The sequence below is a fragment of the Culex pipiens genome, chromosome 2 (assembly GCF_016801865.2).
Source record: "Culex pipiens pallens isolate TS chromosome 2, TS_CPP_V2, whole genome shotgun sequence".
Lineage (NCBI taxonomy): Eukaryota > Metazoa > Arthropoda > Insecta > Diptera > Culicidae > Culex > Culex pipiens.
Genome location: NC_068938.1, coordinates 3,599,564 through 3,617,670, shown reverse-complemented (window position 1 = coordinate 3,617,670; position 18,107 = coordinate 3,599,564). Strand labels below are relative to the sequence as shown.

The 18,107-nt window shown below is 35.3% G+C and overlaps 1 protein-coding gene across 10 annotated transcripts in view; it reads right to left on the bottom strand.

Moving 5' to 3' along the window:
- The window catches only part of LOC120412507 (uncharacterized), a 61,462-nt gene extending 51,595 nt beyond the window's left edge, over positions 1 to 9,867 (bottom strand). The window contains exons 1-3 of one of the 10 annotated variants that reach the window (XM_052708456.1): positions 9,391 to 9,866; positions 8,763 to 9,307; positions 8,123 to 8,276 (exon numbers count right to left, since the gene is read on the bottom strand). The gene's annotated coding sequence lies outside the window, so the exon portion shown is untranslated. Of the gene's footprint in view, positions 1 to 8,122; positions 8,277 to 8,762; positions 9,308 to 9,390 lie in introns of all 10 variants that reach the window. The other 9 variants (XM_052708459.1, XM_052708465.1, XM_052708458.1 and 6 more) reach the window with 9 other exon arrangements.
- Positions 9,868 to 18,107: the final 8,240 nt, after the last annotated feature.

Below are 18,107 nucleotides of genomic sequence, written 5' to 3'. Positions count from 1 at the left end.
TCATTTTTCAAAAAAAGTGAGTTTTTCTTCTCCATCGGTGCTTTTTAGTAAAATAGTTTTTCAAAATTCTGGGGTATTTCAAAACTTATCGCGATGACCTATACTTTTTTTTACACCAAAATGTTCGTTGGGATGTGGGCAACATATGTCTAGAACATTGTTATAATTTTTGACCAAAATATATTGCCGTTTTTTAGTAAAAACTATAGCGCGCCATCACAATATTTTAAAAATATTGAAAAAGCTGGTTTTTACCTTGGAAGGCAAAAATCTCGAAATTCAAAGCGATGACCTATACTTTTTATCGATGGAGAATGTTCAGAAATATCCTAGAATCAATTTGTAGTACTTTGAAAAATATTTTAGTACATAAAAATATTTATTTTGGGCAAAATATTGAGAAAAATCTATTTTTTTCAAAGAAACTCAAATATATTCCAAGTATTTCGCCAATATCTCAAAATTCAAAGCGATGACCTATACTTTTTATTAATGGAAAATGTTCAGAAATATTCTAGAATCAATTTGTAGTACTTTGAAAAATATTTTAGTACATAAAAATATTTATTTTGGGCTAAATATTGAGACAAATCTATTTTTTTCAAAGAAACTCAAATATATTCCAAGTATTTCGCCAATATCTCAAAATTCAAAGCGATGACCTATACTTTTTATAGATGGAAAATGTTCAGAAATATTCTAGAATCAATGTGTAGTACTTTAAAAAATATTTTAGTACATAAAAATATTTATTTTGGGCAAAATATTGAGAAAAATCTATTTTTTTCAAAGGAACTCAAATATATTCCAAGTATTTCGCCAGTATTACAAAATTCAAAGCGATGACCTATACTTTTATCGATGGAAAATGTTCAGAAATATTTTAGAATCAATTTGTAGTACTTTGAAAAATATTTTAGTACATACAAATATTTATTTTGGGCAAAATATTGAGAAAAAAATTATTTTTTTTCAAAGAAACTAAAATATGTTCCAAGTATTTCTCCAATATCTCAAAATTCAAAGCGGTGACCTATACTTGTTTTTCAATGAAAAATGTTCAAAATTATTTTGAATCAATCAACTTTTGACGAACAGTACCGCAACAAGTTTTTTTTGCGATTTTTTTTCTCAAAAATTTGATATTTTGAAAACTAATGATTGCAAAACAACTGGGCAAGTTGAAGATGCATTTTAAAACACTTTTTTTTATTCAAATGTTTATACCATAGCTTTAAATTTCAAAATATTTGCAACGGCCTAACTCAAAATTTAAATCAATGACCTTTTTTCACAAAAGTATTTTGATACAAAAATATTAGCTTTGGAGAATATATTGCTAAATTGTTCATTGAAATAAATATATATTTTTAGAGTATAGTTCGAGTTCTATAATTTGGAAATATTTTTATAAGAATGATTAGGAACAAAGGATGAGCGAATTTGGACCAATATTGTACTTGAACGAGCTAGAGCTCGTCAAATCAGCAACATGTTTCTATCCAGTTGCTGTGAAGTTAAACATGATACCTCGCAAAATTTTGAAATTTACTAAGAAAAATTTTCATAAGTATGGAGAAATTGCAAGATTCCAGCAAAAGGTTTCTTCGTACACTGAAAAAAAAATGATGGTAATATTCATCAGGAAATGATGACAGGTTTTGTGTAAAAAAATGATTAATTTAACCCCAGAAAATCATGAATTTGCATCAGTTTTTGATGAATATTCATCAGGTTCACATTTTTACACATTTTTTATGTAATATTACTCAAAAAAGGTAATATTCAACCTACCAAATTTTCAACATTCCAAAATTCAACTTTTTTTTTCTGTGTAAATTTTCAAATTCATGTAGGCAGTTCACGATTTTTGAAATTATTATTTTTTATTCAAAACTATATTTTTTTCAGGCTGGAGGATTATTTACTATAAAATATATTATTTATTTCTGTTAGGATTGATTCATGATTTCATTTGTAGCATAAATATACCGCAAAAAAACATGGCATATAATTGTATACATTCATCATGAGGAATTTCAACGTTTGGGGAAACTCATTCCTCATAAATTTTATTTGTCCACACATACAATTTTGCATAATTGGTTTTTCAGTCAATAAAAAGTGTAAGATTATAGGAAAAAAAATGTTATATAGCAATTCTATTTGAAAAGTGCATGTAAGCATATGTCCAAATATATTTTTCTGAGACAAATAAATATTGCTTGAGCAACACTAAAATTTCTGGTAAGTTTTTTTGTAATATTGAGATATTGAGATATTGGAAAAATACTTGAAAAAGCCAGGACCGGTGGTAAAGGGATATACCTGGTTGCCTCTCATTCAGGCGGCCTGGTTTCGATCCCAAAAGGTTCCGGTGGCATTTTTCGAGACGAGATTTGTCTGATCACGCCTTCCGTCGGACAGGGAAGTAAATGTTGGCCCCGGTCTAACTTAGAGGGAAGGTCGTTAGCTCAATCCAGAAGTCGTTTCCCTGGGTCCTATCTCGATGGAGTCGCTGGTCAGCAGTTGGACTCACAATCCAAAGATCATCAATTCTAATCCCGGAATAGATGGAAGCTTGGATGTAAAAAGAGGTTTGCAATTGCCTCAACAATCAAGCCTTCGAACACCTAGTTTCGAGTAGGAATCTCACAATCGAGAACGCCAAGGCAATGCTGTTGAGAGAGCAATTTGATTTGAATTGATTTTGGAAAAATGTGATTGTACTAAAACATTTTTTCAAGTACTGCAAATTGAATCTAGAATATTTATGAACATTTTCCATCAATAAATAGTATAGGTCATCGCTTTGAATTTTAATATATTGGATAAATACTTGAATAATATTTGAGTTTCTTTGAAAAAAAAAATTTATCTCAATATTTTGCCCAAAATAAATATTTTTATATACTAAAATATTTTTTAAAGTACTACAAATTAATACTGCAATATTTCTAAACATTCTCCATCGATAAAAAGTATAGGTCATCGCTTTGAATTTTGTGATACTGACGAAATGCTTGGAATATATTTGAGTTTCCATGAAAAAAAAAATAGATTTTCCTTAATATTTAGCCCAAAATAAATATTTGTATGTACTAAAATATTTTTCAAAGTACTACAAATTGATTTTAGAATATTTCTGAATATTTTCCATCCATAAAAAGTATAGGTCATCGCTTTGAATTTTGAGATATTGGCGAAATACTTGGAATATATTTGAGTTTCTTTGAAAAAACTAGATTTTTCTCAATATTTAGCCCAAAATAAATATTTTTATGTACTAAAATATTTTTCAAAGTACTACAAATTGATTCTAGAATATTTCTGAACATTTTCCATCAATAAATAGTATAGGTCATCGCTTTGAATTTTGATATATTGAATAAATACTTGGATAATATTTGAGGTTCTTTGAAAAAAGAGATTTATCTCAATATTTTGCCCAAAATAAATATTTTTATATACTAAAATATTTTTTAAAGTACTACAAATTAATACTGCAATATTTCTAAACATTCTCCATCGATAAAAAGTATAGGTCATCGCTTTGAATTTTGTGATACTGACGAAATGCTTGGAATATATTTGAGTTTCTATGAAAAAAAAATAGATTTTCCTTAATATTTAGCCCAAAATAAATATTTGTATGTACTAAAATATTTTTCAAAGTACTACAAATTGATTTTAGAATATTTCTGAACATTTTCCATCCATAAAAAGTATAGGTCATCGCTATGAATTTTGAGATATTGGCGAAATACTTGGAACATATTTGAGTTTCTTTGAAAAAAATAGATTTTTCTCAATATTTTGCCCACAATAAATATTTTTATGTACTAAAATATTTTTCAAAGTACTACAAATTGATTCTAGAATATTTCTGAACATTTTCCATCCATAAAAAGTATAGGTCATCGCTTTGAATTTCGAGATATTTGCGAAATACTTGGAATATATTTGAGTTTCTTTAAAAAAATAGATTTTTCTCAATGTTTTGCCCAAAATAAATATTTTTATGTACTAAAATATTTTTCAAAGTACTACAAATTGATTCTAGGATATTTCTGAACATTCTCCATCGATAAAAAGTATAGGTCATCGCTTTGAATTTCGAGATTTTTGCCTTCCAAGGTAAAAACCAGCTTTTTCAATATTTTCAAAATATGGTGATGGCGCGCTATAGTTTTTACTAAAAAACGGCAATATATTTTGGTCAAAAATTATAACAATGTTCTAGTTATATTTTGCCCACATCCCAACGAACATTTTGGTGTAAAAAAAAGTATAGGTCATCGCGATAAGTTTTGAAATACCCCAGAATTTTGAAAAACTATTTTACTAAAAAGCACCGATGGAGAAGAAAAACTCACTTTTTTTGAAAAATGAACCCGTAGTTAGAAAGCTGAGAAAATTCTCTAAATCGTGATGTGTTTGGATTTTTAAAAACGATAATATAGCAAATATGAAAAATGATAAACCACGCGCGCGCGAGTCACGAGACGGGGGCCTTAAACGTGAAGACTTCCATCATTGTCATGATTTTTCGTTCAATGATATAATTTTTGCGTCGCTTTCAATATTTTGACAAAATTCCTTCAACAAGTTGTTTAGAATAGTGCCCTACACATGCTGATTCATTTTGGTAACGATTATCCCATTCCTTGTAAAGTTATGGAAATCGTCATTAATCAATGATTGCCAAATAGGACGTCAATGACTGTGCCACAAAATTATATAAATTTTGAAGCACATTTGATTTAGATCAAAAATTCTTCCAGTGGCTTCAAGAAGGCAACAACCGGCACATGCTGATTCATTTTGGTGCTGAAATTCGTTGAATTGAATTTAATACAGAATATTTTATAGTGATGATTAATTTTCTTCGAAAATGATCAACGGCTTCACCTTAAAGACGGGTTGCAATAAACAGGATGGTATTAAATTAAAAAAAATCGATTATCCGAAGCCTCGATTATCAGAAGCCTCGATTATCCGATGTTTCGATTAGGGATCAAATCGAATCAAATCAAATCTTTCCAACCTCCCCCTGCATGACAAAAATCTATTTGTTTTTCGTCACTATATCGTATCAAATTAGTTGATAAATTTGATTTTCAACTGTTGAACAATAAATGCATTAGCAATTTTTAATTTTAACTTAATGTCGATAGTAAAGTTTTCCTTTTTTACCGATCTTATCCGATTTTTCATCTACTGCACTTCAACCAAAACCCTCTTCTGCCTTGATTCCTTTTTCCAAAAATGTCTAGATTAATTCTTTTTGATGTTTGGTCAATTAAAAAAAAACAGTATGAAACCATTCCTGCAGCAACAACAAAAAAAAAATAGTTCTTCTTTTCACTGCTTATTTAAGATCAAATTGTTTGAAAAGTATTTTCGGCGGATTTTCAGATCACGGTTGGGTTATAGAGAGTCACTGTCTTTTTCAATTCAGGGGATTAGGAAAAATCAGGAATCCGTGATAAAGTCAGGCATTCAGAGCAAACTTGATCGAAACATTTTTTCTCACTCATCAATAATGTTGCTATTTTTTACAATACTCAATTCAGTTGCACTTAAATTATTTTGAGATTCCAATATTTATTTTTTTAATCTGTTTTAGGAATGAAAAGGCTGACATTGAATGTATTATACCTATGGGATAATAGCACGCATTTAAGGCAGATTTTCATAATAATTTTCATTGATCAAAAAAGTTGGATTTGTTTTTGACCAAGCTTCTTAAAATAAAATGAAAACGATTATCTTTTTTACGACAGCATAGTTTAAAAAAAAAGTCGTACATTATGAGCGTAATGCTATTATTTTCTTGTATTTTGTCACATTGCTTAAAAACTTGAAAAAGGATCCCAACTTGTGTTTGGGTATAGTTATTTTGCAGTTTTAAATTTTTAATTAGTTAAACTAAATTTCTTGAGCCAGGGCATTTTATTAATTTTTTTATTCTCGTAATTTTTTTTTATGAATTAGTAAAAAATTAGAGATGAAACATGGTTTTCGTTTATCGAAAAAACTTTACTATCATATGGAAAAATGGAAAAAAAGTTTGTAACTTTTTGAAAATATGAGTAAATGTTAAAATTGTAAAAATTAAAAATATAGCCGTAGCAAACATTTTTCAAAGCAAAAAAAAAAAGGAAAAAAGGGAGGGCCTTTTGAAATCAACGCAAAACAATCTGGGGACTTCAAACTTCAAAATTGTGATGGAAGTTGAAGTCAATCAACTAAAAAATTAAAATAGAGTGTATTTTCCTGCGTTGATATTCATATTTTTGGATTTTTGTGGAACTCAAATGTGCATTACCTAAAAAATGTTGTTTTGCAATCAGGCCGTTGCAAATAATGTTTGAAGTTTATGTCCCTCGACTCTGATCAAAGTCTTGGGGGGGGGGGGGGGGGGGGGCCAACAAATGACAAAAGCTAAAAATTGAAATTACATGCCACGGTGTCAATATTTGAATGAAAAAAGTGTTTTAAAATGCATCATACACCTGTCCAGTTGTTTTGCAATCATTGATTTCCAAAATTTCTAAATACTGACGGAAACTTTATTTTGACGAAAAAAAAATGCATTGTAATTTCATAAAAGTTCAAAGTATTTTTAAACGAGTCCAAACATGTTAAATATGATTATCAATGCAGAAAAAGGCATTTAAGATTGTTCCTAGTTGATTAAACTTCTATTTCCATTGAAATTTTGATATTTTCCTGAAAAAAAATTGTTGCCCCCTGATTTTTCGGACCAATTTTGAAGCAGGGGGGGGGGGGGGGGTGGTGCAACATAAACTTTGAAAAATATTTGCAACGGCCTCATTACTTTTCAAAAAATCTTAGTTTTGACGAAAACATTTTTTTTTGCGAAAAAAAAAATTCGCGTGCTGTACATCGAAAATGTACTAAAAAAGCAGGATTATAGCCTTACCTCAGTGAGGAAGGCAAAATGTTATATTTGAAAAAAAAAAAAACAGACATGTTAAAAATGTTTATAAACGCGGGGTAATGCATTTTTAATCGGTTTCAGCTGATTGCAATCAAAATTTTGAAATAATTTGAAAAAAAAATCTGTTCCCAGATTTTTCTAATCGATTTTGAAGGGAGTGAGGGAGGGGAGACTAGCCTTTTTTTTACGAATTTCTAAACGTTTAGACATATTTTCGAATAAATAATAACTGTTGTCATGATTTTACCTGTTTTTTTATTAAACTAATAAAAAAATAAGTTAAGTTACTCTAACTGTTATGTTTTAATTTTGAATTATTTTTTTTAATCAAAGAAGTTTATATTTGACAATTTTCCGAAATGAATTTTCACGTATTTTAATTATATAAAGTGATTTTTTAAGATTTATTATTTAAAATTTGGAAATTACAAGACCTTGGATTTTCATTTTTTTTATGTCCATATTTTTTCGATTAATTTATTAATTTAGTATTTTTATGAGTATTTTTGCATTTGTTTTGATTATTTGAGGCTCTGAAAAAGTAGGGAATGCAAAAATGGGGTTTATGTGCCGAGAACCATTCGAAAAACGTCTTTGTTTATAAATGGCTCTTAGAACTTTTTGAAAACTAATTCTAGATTTTAAGATTTTAACAATTGCATTGTAAATTGGACGAATGGAGACGCATGGATGGTTGTTCCCTGCTATCTACGATGTATTGACTGATGTTTCTGTTCTTAGGAATACTTGTGAAACCAGAATTCAGTATAATTCTGATTTTTTTTTTTCAAATTATAAGAACCTAATGATGCCGATTTTTTTTTTTTTAATTTTACTGTCTGTGACTAAAAATTCTAAACAAGCTTGAAAAAAACTATAACAGCAATATGTTAGTAATGTACTTATGTCTAAATACAAGCTGTTGGTTAGTAATAAAGCCTTGTCAAACAAGTTAGCATCCTGTTAGTAAGCATCCGAGGTACCACAACAACTTCAGCCCCAGTGCACGGTGGTCGATGGTGGTGGCAGTTATCCCCCATATGTTGTTGTTCACAGACACTACCGTGTCGGTGCTCGGCGCGCGCGCGTCCCCTGTCCGATATGTGTGCCGAGAAGATGTGGTGTATCATAATAATAAATTCAAATTTAACTTACAATGACAATTCATTCCAGAAGCATTTGTTCTTCTTCGCTGGCCTGGGTTCGCGCTGCTGTTGGGGCGGTTGACGGAATTCTGTGTTGTGTGTTTTAAGTTTCTTCTTCTCTCACACGGAAAACACTAAGCAAAGTAACTAACTAGAAGGGTTCGCTGGTATGGGTGTTTGTGTGCGCGTGAGTGTGTGTGTATTGATGAAAATTTTATTGACTATCATCGCGCGCGCGCTGCTTTTGGAAGCAGTTGAAGCAGTAGCAATGACAAGAAGAGCGCTGTTCTTCGCCACTGATAACGCGCTGAAGTCGGCGCGGTCGCGGAGATAATCAAACAAAGTCACAAAGATACAGACGCACGCACGACCACTAACACAGGCGCACGCGAAGATGCGGCTTAGTTCCTTTTAATAAGATCGCGCTGAGGATGGTTGGTCATAACTATACATATATTAGCAGCAGCAGCTTGGACGGCATCAGCAACAGCAGCAGCAGAAGAGAACAAGTACAACACACAGGCGCGCAAGCAAAAGAGTGTTTTTGAAGTTAGTACATTCTAAAAATAGCGCACAAAACCAACCAACACACAAAAAAAACACACACACAATCACACGAACAGAGGGTTTTTATGGGTTCGAAAACTCACATTGCGCTTTCGGGTTTCGGGTGGACCTACGAAGAATGAAGACGAGTACGACGAGAAGACAGGCCAGATGTTGTGCCAGAAGACGGTGCAGGGCTGGTGAGGGATAACACCAGTAGGTTGTGTGTGCAAGTGTGTTTGTCCTTTCTTCGAGAATTGTGGAATAATTGTGCTACTTCTTTCACTTTTCTTCTTGAGCGCACCAACACAGCACCACCACACTTCTTCGTTCTTCGGCTAAAACGAATTCGATGAATGCACTCTCTTCGGCTGATGAACCGTGCCCAAATGGCCAAAAAACCGCGCGCGTCACATGTGTGCGCGCGTGATAGTCACGCCCTTTTTCGACGTTCCCGATGATCACCACCACCGAGTTGTGTTGAGTTGGTTGCGCGCTTCACTGAGTCGAGACTCTTCTTCACCGCAGCAGAACATCAGCAGCAGCAGAGTGCTTGAATTGAATGTGTTTTCAATCAGCCGTCACACTGGCGTCGTCGATTCACTAACCAAACACACTAATTCTATCGCCGCGACGACGACCACCGAGGCTAATTGGATCATTAGAAGAAGCAAAGGAAAAAAAAACAACTCGAAATGGATGCTGCACTTAGAACTCTTCACCATCAATTACCCAGCACTACTAGCTGCTAACCGTCGTCGTCGCCGTCGCAGTAGTCATCGACTAGAACACCTCGACTAGTCCAGCACGGCCTACTCGGCTCTCTGGATGCTGCGCGCCCCAAACCAACACGCTAAGCACACCGCGTCGTTCTGAGGGCCACCGCGCCGCAGCTTGCTATGACCTAGCCAGAGTACACTATAGTAACACTATACCTAGTAACACACTTCCAGACTTGCAACAGGCCGCGACTTCTGACAAAAACACACACGTTCACCGTAGTCGGCGTTCTAACACGGAATGCTTCGCCGCGCGTCCAAAGCATCTAGTATAAAGAGCCCTGCCGCTGCTGCTTCGGCGACTAACTTCAGGAGAAGAGAAGCACTCATTTTCATCCGAGAAAAGCAAATACACATCACCATATGAGCCGATCCAGCACTATTAGAAGAAGACTCGCGCTAAACTTGTGTGTTGTAGAACACACCACACCACACCAACCAAGGGAGCGTTCTTTTATTACGTAACGCAAAAAAATGGATTTTTGGACTCCCTCCCCCCCCCTCGTAACAAAATTTTCATACAAATTTTAAAATTTTTGCATGGAGCGTAACACGGCCTCCGACCCCCCCTCCCCCCCTACTGCGTTACGTAATAAAAGAACACTCCCCAAGGGGCCGGTTGTTCTCCTCGACACGTAGCCTACTAAGCGTTCTAGAATCGGTGGCCAACCGTCATCACGATCGTCATTACCAATACCAGTGCCCGCGCGCGCAAAACTCTCAAGATTCTAACGACCAACCAAACGACTTGTGAGTGTGATGCAACGGGCGTACTAAATGTGCATTAGTAGGCGCTGCTGCAGTGATCCCGTTCGCGTGATCGCGTGCGGCAGCGCGCCGAGAGGAGTTGAGTTGGGAGAGAACGTGACGAGAGTGAAGAATGTTTTGCTCGCTCTCTCGGGAGAGAGATTCGTCGGGATCATCTTGAGAGCGCATAAACAAATGATCGGAACTGTGGCCTGAGTGGGTGGTGGTGTCGAAAGGAGGTTCTTTTTTGAGGATGATCGTGCGTCTCCATGGTTTATTATAAATATGACTCCGAAGTGGTCGCAAAAAAAAATTGCTTTGGGTACTGGGACCCTCGGATAATCGATCACAAAACACTTTTATTTTCTTTTTTCATGCATAAATATTAAAACAAACGAAAACGGCCATCATTCACTAGAGTTTGTATAATTTTGGGGCACTCAATCGAATGTTGAATTAGAAGTTTCTTTGTTTTTGTTTGTTTGATTTGGATGAGTCTCCAAATTTTGCAGCTGTGCATAAAAAAGCTTGTCTTTTTTATTTGTAATTATTGTTTTTCTCAACATAATATTTTTCAGAATCAATTATTTGAATGAAAAAATTACACCAGAAAACAAATTTTCGATTTCGTAAAATTGACAAATACAGTGGACTCTCTCTGTGTCGATATTGAAGGGATTATCGAGAGCGGGAGGTATCAAATTATCCAACGAAAAAATAATTTTAAACTTGCATAAATGTTTAAAATGACAAAAATTACCATAATGACCAAAATGACTAAAATATGATATAAATATGACCAAAAATGGCAAAATTGACAAAAATGTCAATAATGACAAAAATTACCAAAATGACCAAAATGTCCAAAATGACCAAAATGTCCAAAATGACCAAAATGTCCAAAATGACCAAAATGTCCAAAATGACCAAAATGTCCAAAATGACCAAAATGTCCAAAATTACAAAATGACAAAAATGTTCAAAATGATTAAAATTACCAAAATGACCAAAATTACCAAAATGAGAATTATGAGAAGTATGGCCAAATGACCAGCTTGGCAAAAATGTTCAAAATGACAAAAATTACCAAAATGACCAAAAAGACCAAAATAATACAAATGTTCAAAATGATTAAAATTACCATAATGACCAAAATGATCAAAATGACCAAAATGACCAAAATGACCAAAATGACCAAAATGACCAAAATGACCAAAATGACCAAAATGACCAAAATGACCAAAATGACCAAAATGTCCAAAATGACCAAAATGACAAAATGACAAAAATGATTAAAATGACCAAAATGAGAATTATGAGAAGTATGACCAAATGACCAGCTTGACAAAAATGTTCAAAATGACAAAAATTACCAAAATGACCAAAAAGACCAAAATAATTTAAATGCTCAAAATGATTAAAATGACCAAAATGACCAAAATGACCAAAATCACCAAAATCACCAAAATGACCAAAATCACCAAAATGACCAAAATGACCAAAATGACCAAAATGACCAAAATGTCCAAAATGACCAAAATGACCAAAATGACCAAATGACCAAAATGACCAAAATTACCAAAATTACCAAAATGACCTAAATGACCAAAATGACCAAAATGACCAGAATGATCAAAATGACCAAAATGACCAACATGACCAAAATGACAAAGATGACCAAAATGACTAAAAAGAATTAAGAGGCACAGCACCAGGAAAAAAAATTAAACTTTAACTTTGTAAGGCCGTTGCAAATATTTTCGAAAGCTTATGTTGAAAAAATAACAAAATTTCTGAAAGTATCCTTTTGGATTAATAATCAGTTTTTAATCATAAAAAATGTAAATTTTCAGCAATATTTACATTTTTTCACTTAAAAAATTGCAATTTTTATCAGAAAAAAAGATTTTATTTTAGAATTTTTGTATTTTTTTATTCGTGTGCTTTTGAATATTTTTGCATGTTTTTTTACTCTTAAATTTTGATTAAGGGCATTTAAGTAGGGTTTTTGTTTTAAAAAGAAAATCTAATTTGAATTTTCTTTTCAAAATTGTCTGCGTGTTACCATATCTGAATTTTATTTCGCAATGATCAGTTTCAAGGAAAAAATTATTCGACCAAAGAAAAACTAAAAGTAAAATTGACTGGATGAAATGTGTCAATTATTTTGACAACAATATTTTAGTTTATGACCTTATCGCTTATTTTTATTTTACTGCTTACGGAGTCATTTTATTTTCACTGTTGTATTCTAATTCTGAAAACCCCGCACTACAGCCTCGATCCATCATTCGCCAGTTGAAAGGCAAAATTCGAGACAAACCGTCAATATGAACGATTATCGAATTCGACTTCAATCAATTAGAGAGAAAAAAAAATACGAAAAAAATCATCGTTATTGGCTCGATCTGTTCCTTTATATTTGATTCTTTATGTACTTCTCCTCCTGGTACCCCTTCAGAAGGGGTAGTACATAGACCGTTGACGCTTGTGTGCACCAGATCGCGAGATCGAGATTTGCATTGAACTTGTACTCTACTCTGCTCCTGCTGCAACAGGCTGCGCCACGTTTAATTCACTCTCCGATCTTCGTGTCTTCGTCCAAATAAATCGGCGTGTCATTTTCATTACCACGACACCCTTTTCTTGGTTCATGGTTCTCTCTCGCTTGGGGATTTCAGGGGTGTCAAAGGGGTTAAGATTTTTGAACTCTTTGGAAATATATTGGATTTTGCTGGAATGCTTGGATTTTTTTAGGTATTAAGTTGGTTTCACCGGCTGATGATAATTTCTTCACACTTATTTATTTTAAAACCGTGCCGTGGGGTTTAAACTGTCATCTCCCTTCTTGGAGTGGGACGGGGTTGTCCGCTGTGGTGGCTGGTGTGGACAGCGAGACGATTAATTTCTCGATGACGATAGTCGGCGATGATTGGTGGAAAAAGCGCGTCTTTTGGCCTGCCCTCAGACATTCGAAGGCCACACCGTGGTGTTGGTTAGTAGTACACTCTGGTTGGTATTGGAGATCCGAAACAATCCTGGCTTCCTGGTGAATAATTTCTCTCGGTGTGTATTCACTTGATTCTAAATATACCTAATGGTTTATATTTTTATTGAAAGGCACTAGGCAGTTTGCAGCGGCATTCGCTTGTAATTGATCGTGGAATCTAGTTTATGTAATAAGTATTGATTTTCGATCGGAGGAAGCCACTCTGGCGAGGAAGACGGTTTCAGTTCGAATGAACCGCTGGCCGTCGACGCGATCGTTTTGGTCAACGTCGGCTTCCTGTTCCAGTCAGTGAGTCTCGTTGGTAGTGTGCAGTCTGCAACACCGGAAGTGGTAGATTCATCCCGGAAGGTAGTATTCCTCAAAGCGGTTAGTGTAAAGTGTGTGGGATTCTCTTGACGAGTGCGAATTGATTGAAAATTTCCTTTGTGTCCTTCAACGGAAAATCGCAAGTGAGTTTGATGGAAGATCAATCATCGCCAACAGGAGAATCTGCCAATCTACCACCTATCCATAGTCAAACGCTCAGAGTCAGGTGTACAAGCGGATCATTTTCTAGAGTCGCAGCAGCTTCTCGGCGCTCTTTTGATGCCGAAACCGCAGAAAAAGAAAACCTGTCAGTGATGGATGCTAATGTCAAATGGGAAATTACGTTCACCTAAACGTAATCAATTTCCCTGTACACAACTCTCGGTGTGTTATAGTTGTGTTGTTCTTGGGTGTCGTTTTCCCCGAGTTCGTCCCTTTATTCTCGAATATTGCTGACACAATCCGCATCGCATCGGCTTTCATTTTTCATCATATGCATATTGCATTTCGTACCAAGCAAAAAGAAAAAAAAAAAAAAACAATTTCGTGTGTTGGCAATTTCCGTACAAATGAAAGTCCTGATCACACTGATCACAGTTGAAGGTCATCAACCTATTTGTCAGATATGAAGCGCTTGATTTCATTCTCATTATGGAAGAAGAAGCTTTCTCGGTTTACGGCTTCGGTTATGATGTGCCTGCTGCCAGTGCAGCGCGGTTATTAATAGTTAATATCACGATCAAATTGTTTCACATGCCGAAATCGATGCATTTGCAGTGTAGAAAAAGTTTGGGTACCCGGTGGAAATTTAACGCCAACTGTGAGTTCGAATGTTTTTATCAATAATCTTATTTCAGCAAATATTTCATTATATGCCAAATAGTTTTGTACATTCTTCGAATAATTTTTTTACATGGAAACATTAGATTTTTTTATTCAGTCCAAGGGGTGTACAAGCTTTTTTCTCCACACTGTAGCAACTTGTGCGGTCTTCGATGAAAGCGAACACATTTTTCCGAGACGCGGTTTTGGTGTTTGAATTTTATTGATTAATGGGGTTTCTATCTGACTAATTTTTCGGTGAATTTTGCTGTTGTGAAAATGGAAACTGAAACCTTTTATTTTGTTTTTTCTTCTGCTGTCCTAGAATTGCTAGATAAGATTTTTTACTTGTTGTCAATTAAATGCTTGAAAACCCCAAATAGCCATGTTTCGTAGGTTTTCAATGATAAAGATAATTTGATTTCATTTTTGGTATCATGCTTTTATTAGGCAAATTAAAATAAAGACCTGCAGGAATAAAGTGATGCACATTCAATTGCTATAAAAAATAGGAGCCGTTTGTTAGCTTATGATTTGGATGTTTACAGAAATTAACAAGGAATATATATATAACTAAGCATAACCAAATGAAATGAGGATCTTTAAGTTGAAAAAAACATGTTCTTTTCACGTTGAAATAAATGAAATCAACACGCAGACTCTAAGCATTGCCTGTTATTTGTCAAATTAATGAAAAGCACCTTTTTATGAAGAAACTGACAATGATAAAAAAATCATCACAATCAACGCTTAATTTTGTACTGCTGAAAGTTGTCTAAAGCATTTTTGATGTTTTTTCTCTTTTAAACACTTTTTTTATAATTTTTATAACTTTTGTTCTACTTGTTTTATGTTTTTTTTTTTAAATTTTATAGAAGTTTATGCCACAAGTTACAAAAATAAGATTTTTCAGCACGAGTCTTAAATTTATAGTTACGACTAAAACTGAATATGGGTTTAGTAAATTCACCGTTCAAATCAAAATGATATTTCAATGTAGTGCTAGCTATAGTGCAGAAGTGCAAGTGCTGTAAAGTCAATTCAATTCAATTCAATTCGGTTTTATTTGTGAATAATCAATTTACAATGAGTTCATTTAGGTACACAACAGAGTTTTGGTGTTCCTTTCAGCTGTGATTTACATCGTAATTCAATCGAAAAATTATTACTTATAACTATGGAATAGACAAGAGTAAGAAAAAGTTTTCAAAAAACTTACAGAAAGTGCAATGGGAAAAGGATAGATAGAGAGAAAGCTTAAAACTAGATCACAGACAAAAATAATATCAATTATAGATGTGCTTGATCATCAGCTCTCCGAGGGCCAGAAATTGCTCCGCCTTGTTACGGCAGCTCCGAAACCGCGTCATCATCTCCCCCGCGAGAGCAAAGAACTCCGGCAGGGTAAAGAGATCTTCCCCGGTGACTCCTTGCTGGGCCGCATCGCCGCTACCGGCAGCGACCACGCTGGCAAACGAACGCCCCCATCCAGGAGGGATCGCTGGGTTGTCCGCTGGAACCGTACGCTGCCCAGCTGCAGGAACGGCTGCGCTCGTACTTCGCTGAGGAGAGTGGGACGCTGCTGCTTTCTTCTTCCTCTTTTCCTGCTCCTCGAGGTAAGCCTTGCGCGCGACGCATCCGCGGTAGTTACCGGTATGGTTGCCGTCACAGTTCGCGCACTTTACGCGGGGCTTAGTCTGTTCTGCATTTTTCCCCAAGTCCGCCTTTCGTGGCAGTGCGCACGCCTCCGAGAGGTGTGACTCACCGCACTTCACGCAGCGGGGCCGGAGGTTGCAGTTCCGCGAGCCGTGGCCGAATTTCTGGCAACGGTGGCATTGCGCTACGTCTGTCGGGTACTTGGTGTAAAACCGCCAGTTTACCCAAAAACCGTCCAGTGTCTTAGTCCGCCGCAGATCTTGGATCTTGACGGTGCCGCGGTCGAAGTACAACAGGTACAGGGTGTGTGTACCTGTGACTGTTGTCTTTCGCGAGAGCACTTTTATCTCCCGTGGCTTTATTCCGGGGTTCGAGAGGTGTCGCTTCAGGTCGGCGATCGGACGGTCTTGGTAACCCTGCAAGACGACCTTAACAGGGGGCTTCTCTGGGTCGTATGTGTAGAAGTTGAAGTTGCTACGCTTCAGTTCTTCAAGCACCAGGTCGAAATCTTTTCTGTTCAGTGTGATCACTTGCACTGCCGACTTACCGATTTTCAGACAATATCCGAGGCCTTCCAGCAACTCGTCAACATCGTCCGCCAACGTGTCCAAAACAAAAATTGGAGGTGGTCTTCGTTCCGTTGGAGAATTGTTCTTTTTTGACGTCGGCACTTTTTTCCGTGCACGACCATCATCGTCGTCGTCGTCGTCGGTAATGCTGCTACCGTCAGAGTTGTTATTTTCTTCGTCGTCGCTCAGCATCTGGAACTCGTTCCTGATGGGGATGTTGGCGGATGTTGATGTGCCACTGGTCGTGGCACCGGAAGTACCGGAACGGGTTCGCACTGGTGATCTTGGGACATATCCGGGATGTAGTAACTTTTTGTCGATGCCTTCAGCGCTGACGCTCCCCTGCGCGATGGCGGCCGACACGGCGCTGGTTTGTTTACCTTTTTGCACACGGCCGGTAGACGAACTTCGCGGGTTTTTCGAGGCCGCACTCGAACTGCCACGGCCACGGCCGGCCTTTGGCATGCTGCAGGAGCAAACTCGCGGCTAATCACGGTAAACTACGGCGAAAAAAATCGAAAAAACGATGGAGCACTGAGCACTTGACTGCTGCTTGCTCTCGTGCGTACACGGAGGAGAGCTGTAAAGTCTAACATTTGAAAAGTAGAACTTTTCAGCACTTGTGTCTAAAAGTAGAACTTTTCAGCACTTTTTTGGTGAAGAACCGTAGGTCGTTTCGTCGTTGGAGAATCAAAGGAAAAGCAAGAAGTTTTACAATGGAGTTGCCTGAATCTTTTCACAACATCTTTTCAGTTCAAAAAAATTTTGCAGATTATTTCGCGATTTTTTTATTTTTTTTTTTTATTTGGATGAAATTTTATCCATACATTCCATTTGTTAAACGAATCAATTTTGCTTAATTAGTATCCATACAATTTTGCGGGCTGGTCATACAAAATTGGTTCGTAAATATATGTAAATCAGTTTTTTTTTAAATGAGATTTTCTGATCGATTTGGTGTTTTCGGCAAAGTTGTATATTAAAATCAGCACTACTCATTGATAAAAAACCATTCCTTTATTTTTCCTTTATTGAATTTCCAAAATACGTATTTTTCAATTTTCTATTTTTACCTATGATTTATGGGACTCAAAAAGACGTCTTTTAACACATGGTGTCATGATTTTGCATATCTTGTTTTTTTTTTTCTTGATTGTTAGGCTGGTACAAATATTTTTAAAAGTTTTTGTCATAATTGGCACGAAAAATCAGGGGGCAAAGAAAATATTTTTACAATGAACTTCTAAATTTCAATGAAAATTCAAGTGCAACCAGCTGAAATCAAATTAAAATACATTCTCCTGCGTTTAAAATCATTTTTAGCATGTTTGGGTTTATTAAAAAATCTTAAGATTTTTTGAAAATTTTCGATGCAAAATCTTTTTTTTCGATACAATTTTTGTTTTTGTCAGATCTTAGATTTTTTGCAAACTAATGATTGTAAAACAACTGAACTAGTGTAAAATGCATTTTAAAACACTTTTTTCATTTAAATGTGAAGATTATGGCTTGTTATTTAAATTTTTATATTTTTTTATTTTTTTGGTCCCCCCCCTTGAC